Source organism: Cynocephalus volans, chromosome 6 (assembly GCF_027409185.1).
Source record: "Cynocephalus volans isolate mCynVol1 chromosome 6, mCynVol1.pri, whole genome shotgun sequence".
Lineage (NCBI taxonomy): Eukaryota > Metazoa > Chordata > Mammalia > Dermoptera > Cynocephalidae > Cynocephalus > Cynocephalus volans.
Window position 1 is genome coordinate 4,864,843 of NC_084465.1, and position 7,557 is coordinate 4,872,399.

Below are 7,557 nucleotides of genomic sequence, written 5' to 3' on the forward strand. Positions count from 1 at the left end.
TCACACGATGGGAGCATAAGTGAGAAGAGACTGGATTAAAAACAATCTGCATGCATGGCTGTAACTGGCTTTGGCATTTCCATAACCATTTGGGCAGGACCAAGTGTCTCTCTCTCTCTCTCTCTCTCTCTCTCTCTCTCTCTCTCTCTCTCTCTCTCTCTCTCTCTCTCTCTCTCTCTCTCTCTGTGTCTCTCTCTCTCTCTCTCTCTCTCTCTCTCTCTCTCTCTCTCTCTCTCTCTCTTTTAAATATCAAACCTCAAATATGAGTCCAGGCAGCTCAGAGAGCTCTGAGTACTCTCAACTGAGATTTGGTTTCTGTGTGTCTGTGAGTATGTGGATGCACAGATACTGCATAAAACATTCTGCTGCTTTTTGTAGCAGTCAGATGTGCAGCAATTCAACTGTCAGTAATAGGAGTAAATCATTCAGTCCTCATCTTGAACGTAGAATATCACCTGAATTTTAATCAAGTTGGGAGTGCAAAGAATTTGCCAGTCATCTAATCCAAGAAAGGCTGTGATTAGCGAGTCTTTCAAAGCAACTGATGAAAAATTAAGGATCGGTAAGTCCCAAATTAACAATGTCTAAGTGTGGAATGATCACTCAATTGAAGCCACATGGATTTGGTTAGAACATGAAATTTCAAATAAGTTACAAACCATATTGTGGAGTCATAATTATCAATTTAAGAATTGACAGAACATTAAAAGTTGAATAAGTTTGCATCTCATTTTTCTCTTGATCCAACGGATGACTCTGAAAATATTATTTTCTGTAGAATTCTCTAGGCTCAGTTCAACTTGCTCTAATTGTACTTATTAACACTAGTCACAGGGGAGCGTATACAGTGAGCATCACATGGAATATCTTTATTTGGAGCATGAGTGAGAAATGTGATTAGCAATCCTTTCGTTCTTTATTTTCTGAAATAAAAGGCAGCGAGGGGATAGCAGAAGAGCAGACCTTAAAAGTTTTTAATAAAGATGTACAGTAATATGAAGATATTGCTCTTTCATAACATACCATATAAATTATGAGTGGAAACACTTATTTGACAACAGATTTATGTAATGAATCAATAATGTATCATTATCATTATCGGTATAATTAACCTGAATCCTTCCCTTTAGCCTCAGTCCTAAACATGTATGTTTCACCAGCACACTACGGCCTAACCTACAAGAGGAAGCGTGGGTACGGGTGGACACTTAATTGGAAAGCATGACTTTATACACATTTCTGCACTGTCCGCACAAGAAACTATGCTGAACAACACAATGGCAAAAGAGAGAGTGGGAAAAACATGTACTTTCACAAAAAAAGAAATTAGGTCAGCCAGTGTGAGAGTCCTCAGTCTGCATGAGAGCTCGTCGTCATGGGTCGGGGAGGGGTCCTGCAGAATAAACCTGTGCACAGCAGCTGCGCTCCTGAGGGCCTTCCTGAATGGGACAGCGCACACCTCAGGTCAGAAGTCAAGTTCTGAACCCAGCAGCCTCCGCCAGGCAACAGGTGTCTTGCTGTGGGTGTGGTTAAGCCAGCTGGGTATCTGTTCCATTAAAGTAAAATTTTCAGTTCTCGTCTCTTTTTGTTTAAAGCGAGACCTCCAAATGGACCACTTACTGGCTTCTCCCGAACCCACCTCCCCACCTCCAGGCCCTGGACCCAGCCCACTTTTGTAAACAACGCCCGACCTTGCACCTGAAGGCATCCCTGCATTTCCTGCTGGACCTTCGAAAGTAACACGGCAGTCCCCATCGCTGTCCCTCCGTCACAGAAAAAGGACCGGCGAGCAACATAAAAACTGGCACCCTCCGACCAACCATCCCACGCCAACGCCTAAAGGGTTAAAACACCGCCCAAATACACACACGCAGGCACACAAACAGCTCCAGCAGAACAAGATGGCAACCTCCTCCTGGCTGGGAGATTCCGGCACCCCGACCCCTCGGCCCCATGCCCCGGGCCGGCTGGGGAAATCCGCGGGCGGGCGCGCCAAGGCTGCGCAGGGCGCAGGGCTCGCTGGGGGCGCGGAACGCCGGGGCCCCCGACTTAGCGAAGTTGTCCGTGAAAGATGCCCCTCGGCCGGCCGCGCGGAGTCTCCCGCGGATCCACGGTGTTTCCCGGCGCACGGTTATCTGGGGGAGCCGCAGTGCCACGGTGCCATGGTCACCCTCCCCGGCACAGCCAACCTTTCGGGGGCGTCATCTCTACCAAACCCGGGGAGAAGGACCCCACCCGGCCGGCGGCCGCTGGCTGCGGTGGCAGCCTCTGGAGCAGAGCGACCGACTCCTGCCCGGAGCGCACCGGGGACTCGGCCAACCCCAACAGGTCTCGAGCTTCGGGACTAGAACCCCGGGGCCCGCGCGGGCTGCTCCACAGCCCCTTCCTCACCTCGCACAGCCCACCCCTCACCCAGAGACACAAAGCGACGTGCCCACAGGGGAGCCACCGCGAAGCCACAAAGTTGCGATTTGCAAATTAATGTCTGATCCTCCGCAGCCGCCGGGTGGGTCCGGGTGGGAAGCGGGGAAAGCGCCGCCGCGCGCGGGCACGGGGCGGGGACGGGGGTGTCCCTGTCATTCCCGGGAGGGTCGCTTCTCACTGCGGCGCCCCGACCCCTGCGCGCGCCCCTGCCCGCCAGCACTCACCATCACGTTGCCCTGCATCTTGGCCGTCTTGATCATGGCCTTTTCCTTCATTTTGCCCCAAGTCTGAACCCGACTTCTGGCCCAGGGAAGAGTAACTTAATCCATTGTCTCGGTGAGGATTAAAGTAGAGATCGGGCTGGCCAATGGCTGGGCAGGGACGGCTCTTGAGAGGAAACAAGGAATTCTTCCAGGTCTCGCGTCTTCCCGCCTCCGCAGCCCCCTGCCCCTCTCCGCTGCCCAGCGGTCCCCAGTACCAGTCAACTCTTTCTGGCCACTGCCAATAAAGGGAAGGAAAAAAAAAAAAAAAAAAAAAGCGGGAGGCGGGGGGCGGTGCTTTCAATCAAAAGCCGAGAGAGCCCAGGAGGGGCAGAGGCTGAGCCGAGCTAGCAAGCGGCCAGCGCTGGCCCGACAGCTGGCGTGTGCGCCGAGCTCGCGGGCAACACACTGCGAGCGACAGAGGCGCGGCACGCGCGCAGGGCGCACCGGGGACACGGGGCGGCGCGACCCCGGCTCGCGGGGCTCCTCCGGCTGGCAGCGCGGGGCGTAGCGGCCACTGCACTTGTCCCTAAGGGCGGGGCCCGGCCAGGCGGCGACGCCGGAGACGGCGCGTGTGTGTGAGTGTGTGTGTGTGTGTGTGTGTGTGTGTGTGTGTGTGTGTGTGTGTGTGTGTGCGTGCACGCGCGCGCGCGCCCGTGCTCTGCCTGAATTGAGCTGTACCAGGGCTGCATCAAGGTTAATCGAGCCCGAACTGTCTGGGTAGCGATGAGCGCCGCTCCCCTGGCAGGCCCCCTCCGCGTTGGGCAGGGTGCGCGCGCGGCGCACGCACGCTCGGCTTTTACAAACATGCACTGCTGTGCCCGCCGCGGGTGGAGCCGCCGCCCCCCGCCGGGTGTTAACTATTGATCGGCTGCGCCAGCCGGAGCAGGGGAGGCGGGGAAGAGCCAGACACTGCCGTGCACGTTGGCCGCGAGTCTGGCGAAGCAGCCGAGGGGAATGGGGGGCGGCTGGGGATGGCAGCTTATAAATAATGTTGTTCCAGGTTCCTATGGGACACACATTGCGTCTCCATGGTTGCGCTCCGGGTCTGCCTCGGAGTTCGCGGCTGCGACGGCTCCAGGGCACCGAGCACCTTGCCGGGGACTGGCAGCGCCCGGCTTCCGGCTCTGGCTGGCACGGGGACCCTCCCCGCCGCACACCTGGATGCCCAGGCTCCGCTTCCCTGGGGCCTCCCACCCGCGCCTCTCGGAGACTTTGCTTCCTCAGCTTTCTCTCCACCGCCTGCAGGGATCTGGTCCCAGTTGCTTCCCACGGCCCAGCCGGCACCAAGAGCTCCGCCTGGCCCCGGAAGCCCCCGGGGCATTCGCCCGGGCCCAAACCCCAGCGCCTGTTTCTTTAACCTCCACCCCAGAGGCGGGCTGCCCTGGGACCGCGCCCTGGGTTCCTCGACCGTGTTGCTCCCATCAGTCATTCACAACCAATCATTCACAACCGCACGGCTGGCTCCCGGGACCACACACGGACGCGCGCTCCCGAGGGCGCGCACGCAAAAGGTGGTGGGATTGGTGTGCAGACGGTCCAGGCCGCTCCAAACGCCGGAGCTGGAGCTGCCTCGACAGACACGGGCGCATCAGGCTTGAACTCACAGCCAGGGGTGCGCGCGTGTGTGTGGCGCGCGAGCCCTCGCCAGGGGGGGGGGGGGTAGGGGCAGTGGCGGGAGCGAGAGCCCAGCCCGGGAGGGGGCTGGGAAGCCTTCCCGTTTTTTCACATTCACAAAAAATCTCCGTGTGTAAAAGGAAGGAGGCCACTTTCAAACTCACACAGAAGCAGAAAATTCTGAATAACTGCAACAGAAATGACATGCAAATCACCCACAATGCCCACATGCATGCATGATAAGTGCATATACACTAACTACATCGGTATAATATATAATATATATTATATATAAAGATACATAAAAGTAGTTGGTGTGCAGATGAAAACTAATGATTTGGGCTTGAGAGGTCAGTGGAAGAAATAGGTAAACCAAAACCCAATGCTTGAAAAGTAGCTTTTAAAGTCATGTGGACGAGGCTTTGCCCAGAAATTGGTGAACTCGCTTTTGGTTCTAGAGGCACTCTTCTGTCCCCAACCCATCTGCAAAATGATTTTTTTCCCCCCTGTGTTGTTGCATTTATAAACAGGGACATATATATGGTTCTATATATATATCAACAAGTGTTTGCTCTGCTCTCTAGTTTTTGCTGTTTTCTCTGGTCTAGGTTGTTTTTCCTGTTTTCTCTTATCTAGGTCTCACTTACCTTGCTAAGTGTTGACTCATGGGCATCTACTCTGACGGCCTCTCTCCAAGGTTTGCCATCATGCAGTTGTTGGTACATCCATCTTTCTGCTCTATCCTTAATTTATGTCTTGTTTGCATTAGCAATGACTTTGATTAAAGTAGCTTTGATTTAAGTTGAGACTTTTGGCGAAACGTTCAGTTTCACATTTGACATCAGGTAATATTTACAACATGAGAACAGATTCCTTATGTCACTTTATCAGTGTTCTTTTCTTATTACTAGAAGTTGAACTGTGTGGATACTTTCACCTAGGTAAACTCCACCAGAAGGAAACTCAACATGTGAAATTCCCACTTTATGAAAGTGAAAGTCAAGGTGGCATAGGAAGAATGGTTATTCTTAACACAAACTATTCTTTTACATAGATTAATTTATTACTGATATTCTTTAAAATATAAGCTTTTCTAGTGCATTAAAAATATTATTCATTCTATGTAATTTACCCACAAATTTTCAGGAAGATATCTTCTGGGAAAAAATGTGACCAGACATCATTTATTTTACAAAATCTACAGGTATGATAATAATAGTTTGGAGAAAGCATATAACAGATTGTTTTCACTTTCTCTCAATCACCTACTCAGAAATTAGAAAAATTAACTTAAAATATGTTGGAACACAAATTACATACCAAGTACTATGATAGGTGGTGGGTTTTATTTTAGAAAACTGTCCCTATCTTCAAGGATTTCACAGTGTCTGGCAGGAGACATCAAAACTCACGATATTAGCAACAATAATAATAATAGTACAGATATGACACAGGAATATAAATGATAGGGTTTGTGAAGTGTTTGGACAAATATCAGAGAAAGCTAAAACCAATGGTGACATCTGAAATACATCTCACAGAACCAAAATAAATTTAGCCACTAGGAACATGGAGCCAGGGAAAGGAATGCCTGCAGCGGGATTTCATGATTAGTTCAGAATGCAAACACATGGAAGATGAGGGTGGACAGACACAGGGGGCCAGCAGCGACAGCCATGTGAGCTGTTTCCTATGGAAATTGGGATGCCGAAGCCAAGTAGAGTGACACAGCCAGACCCATGTCTTAAAAGAATAAAATGCTTTCTCCTCTAATCTACCCTCCAAAGGCCTGGTGTGAAGCCAGGCAAGGCAATAGGAAGCTCCTGCACCAATTCCGAATGGGAATTATAAAAATATGGACATTTGGGTAGGTTGTAAGGATAAGAGAAGAGTCATTTATAGCTCATCCATGTAAAACCAGGAAGTCCAGTGTCACCCCAGTTGTCATCTGACATAGCTCTCCAGTGTTCCTTTACAACCAAGAGATGCACACTAAATTCCACATCACCTCAGTGATATAACATTAAAATGGCTAGGTTGGCCATTAAATCAACCATCTTTCTTATAGCTAGAATAGCATTTATAATAACTTATCACACATATTTATTTATTGAAGTGTCCATGTCTGCATACCAAATTGAAGCTATGTGCTGTCCTGTCCTTCTGTGTGTCCTTGTGCTGTCAGTCTTGGACTGGTCAATTGTAGCCATTCAGGTCATGTTTCCTGAACAAATGAAACAATGAAGAAAGGGGCATTCCTGTCACTGCCTCCCTTCCAAAAATTGACATTATAAAATTTTTTAATAAATAGATTTTTTAAGCCTAGGCACATTGCCCTATTAGTGAAAAATATATCAGAGAAATCCCAAGTGTATACACAAACAACCCTGCAAATTAAATTAAAAGACCTTTATCCTTGACAATGTTTCATTTTGCCAGAGTAGACCAAGAATCAAAGAAATACTTTAAATAAATCTCTATCTTAGTCCTTACTCAGTGTAATAGGGTTATTTTCTAGGTCCTATTGAAATCACAAACTTCTCAGGAATGAGATAACTCTGTTCTAATCCATCAGATTAGGTTGGCCCTAATGGGTTGGGCCCATGTCAGGTGATGGACTTCTATGGACCAAAACATGAGGGGTCTTCAAAAGGTTCATGGAAAGATTCATATTATTTTTTAATTCCATTTTCCATGAACTTTTTGAAGTATCCTCATACATCAAGCTCAGTGTCTCTTTTCTCTCTTATTCTTGTCTCTGAACATTAACTAGTGGGTCTGCTACGTGCTCCATTTACAAGTGGAGAAACAGAGGATGGAACCTGGGTTTTATCTTCCCAGTCATGTCACTGTCACATGTCTCCAAAACAGCAGCTACTTAAACTCCTCAGATTCTTCAGTCTTCTTACTCGAATTGGTTGGTTAAGGCTCTCGACTGGAGCAGTATTTTGTTGATACTCATGTTAAATACCTTTTTAAGGAACAGCAAGAGGTATAAAACTATGGATGAGTTCTTTTATACACAAGAATCTTTTTAAAAGAAGCTTTGTAAATAAGCAAATTATTGGAAAACATAAGCAGTTGACAGTATAAGAATCCTTTGGCAATGTGAATTTTCCTTACGTAACATATCTATTTTATAAAATCGGTACAGCAGAATATATAATTTAGTGTTCCTACGAAATCTTTATAGAGTAGAAATGGCCAAACACCTGTAAACAGAAAGTAATGAACATACAAAAATTATTTAGGCAAA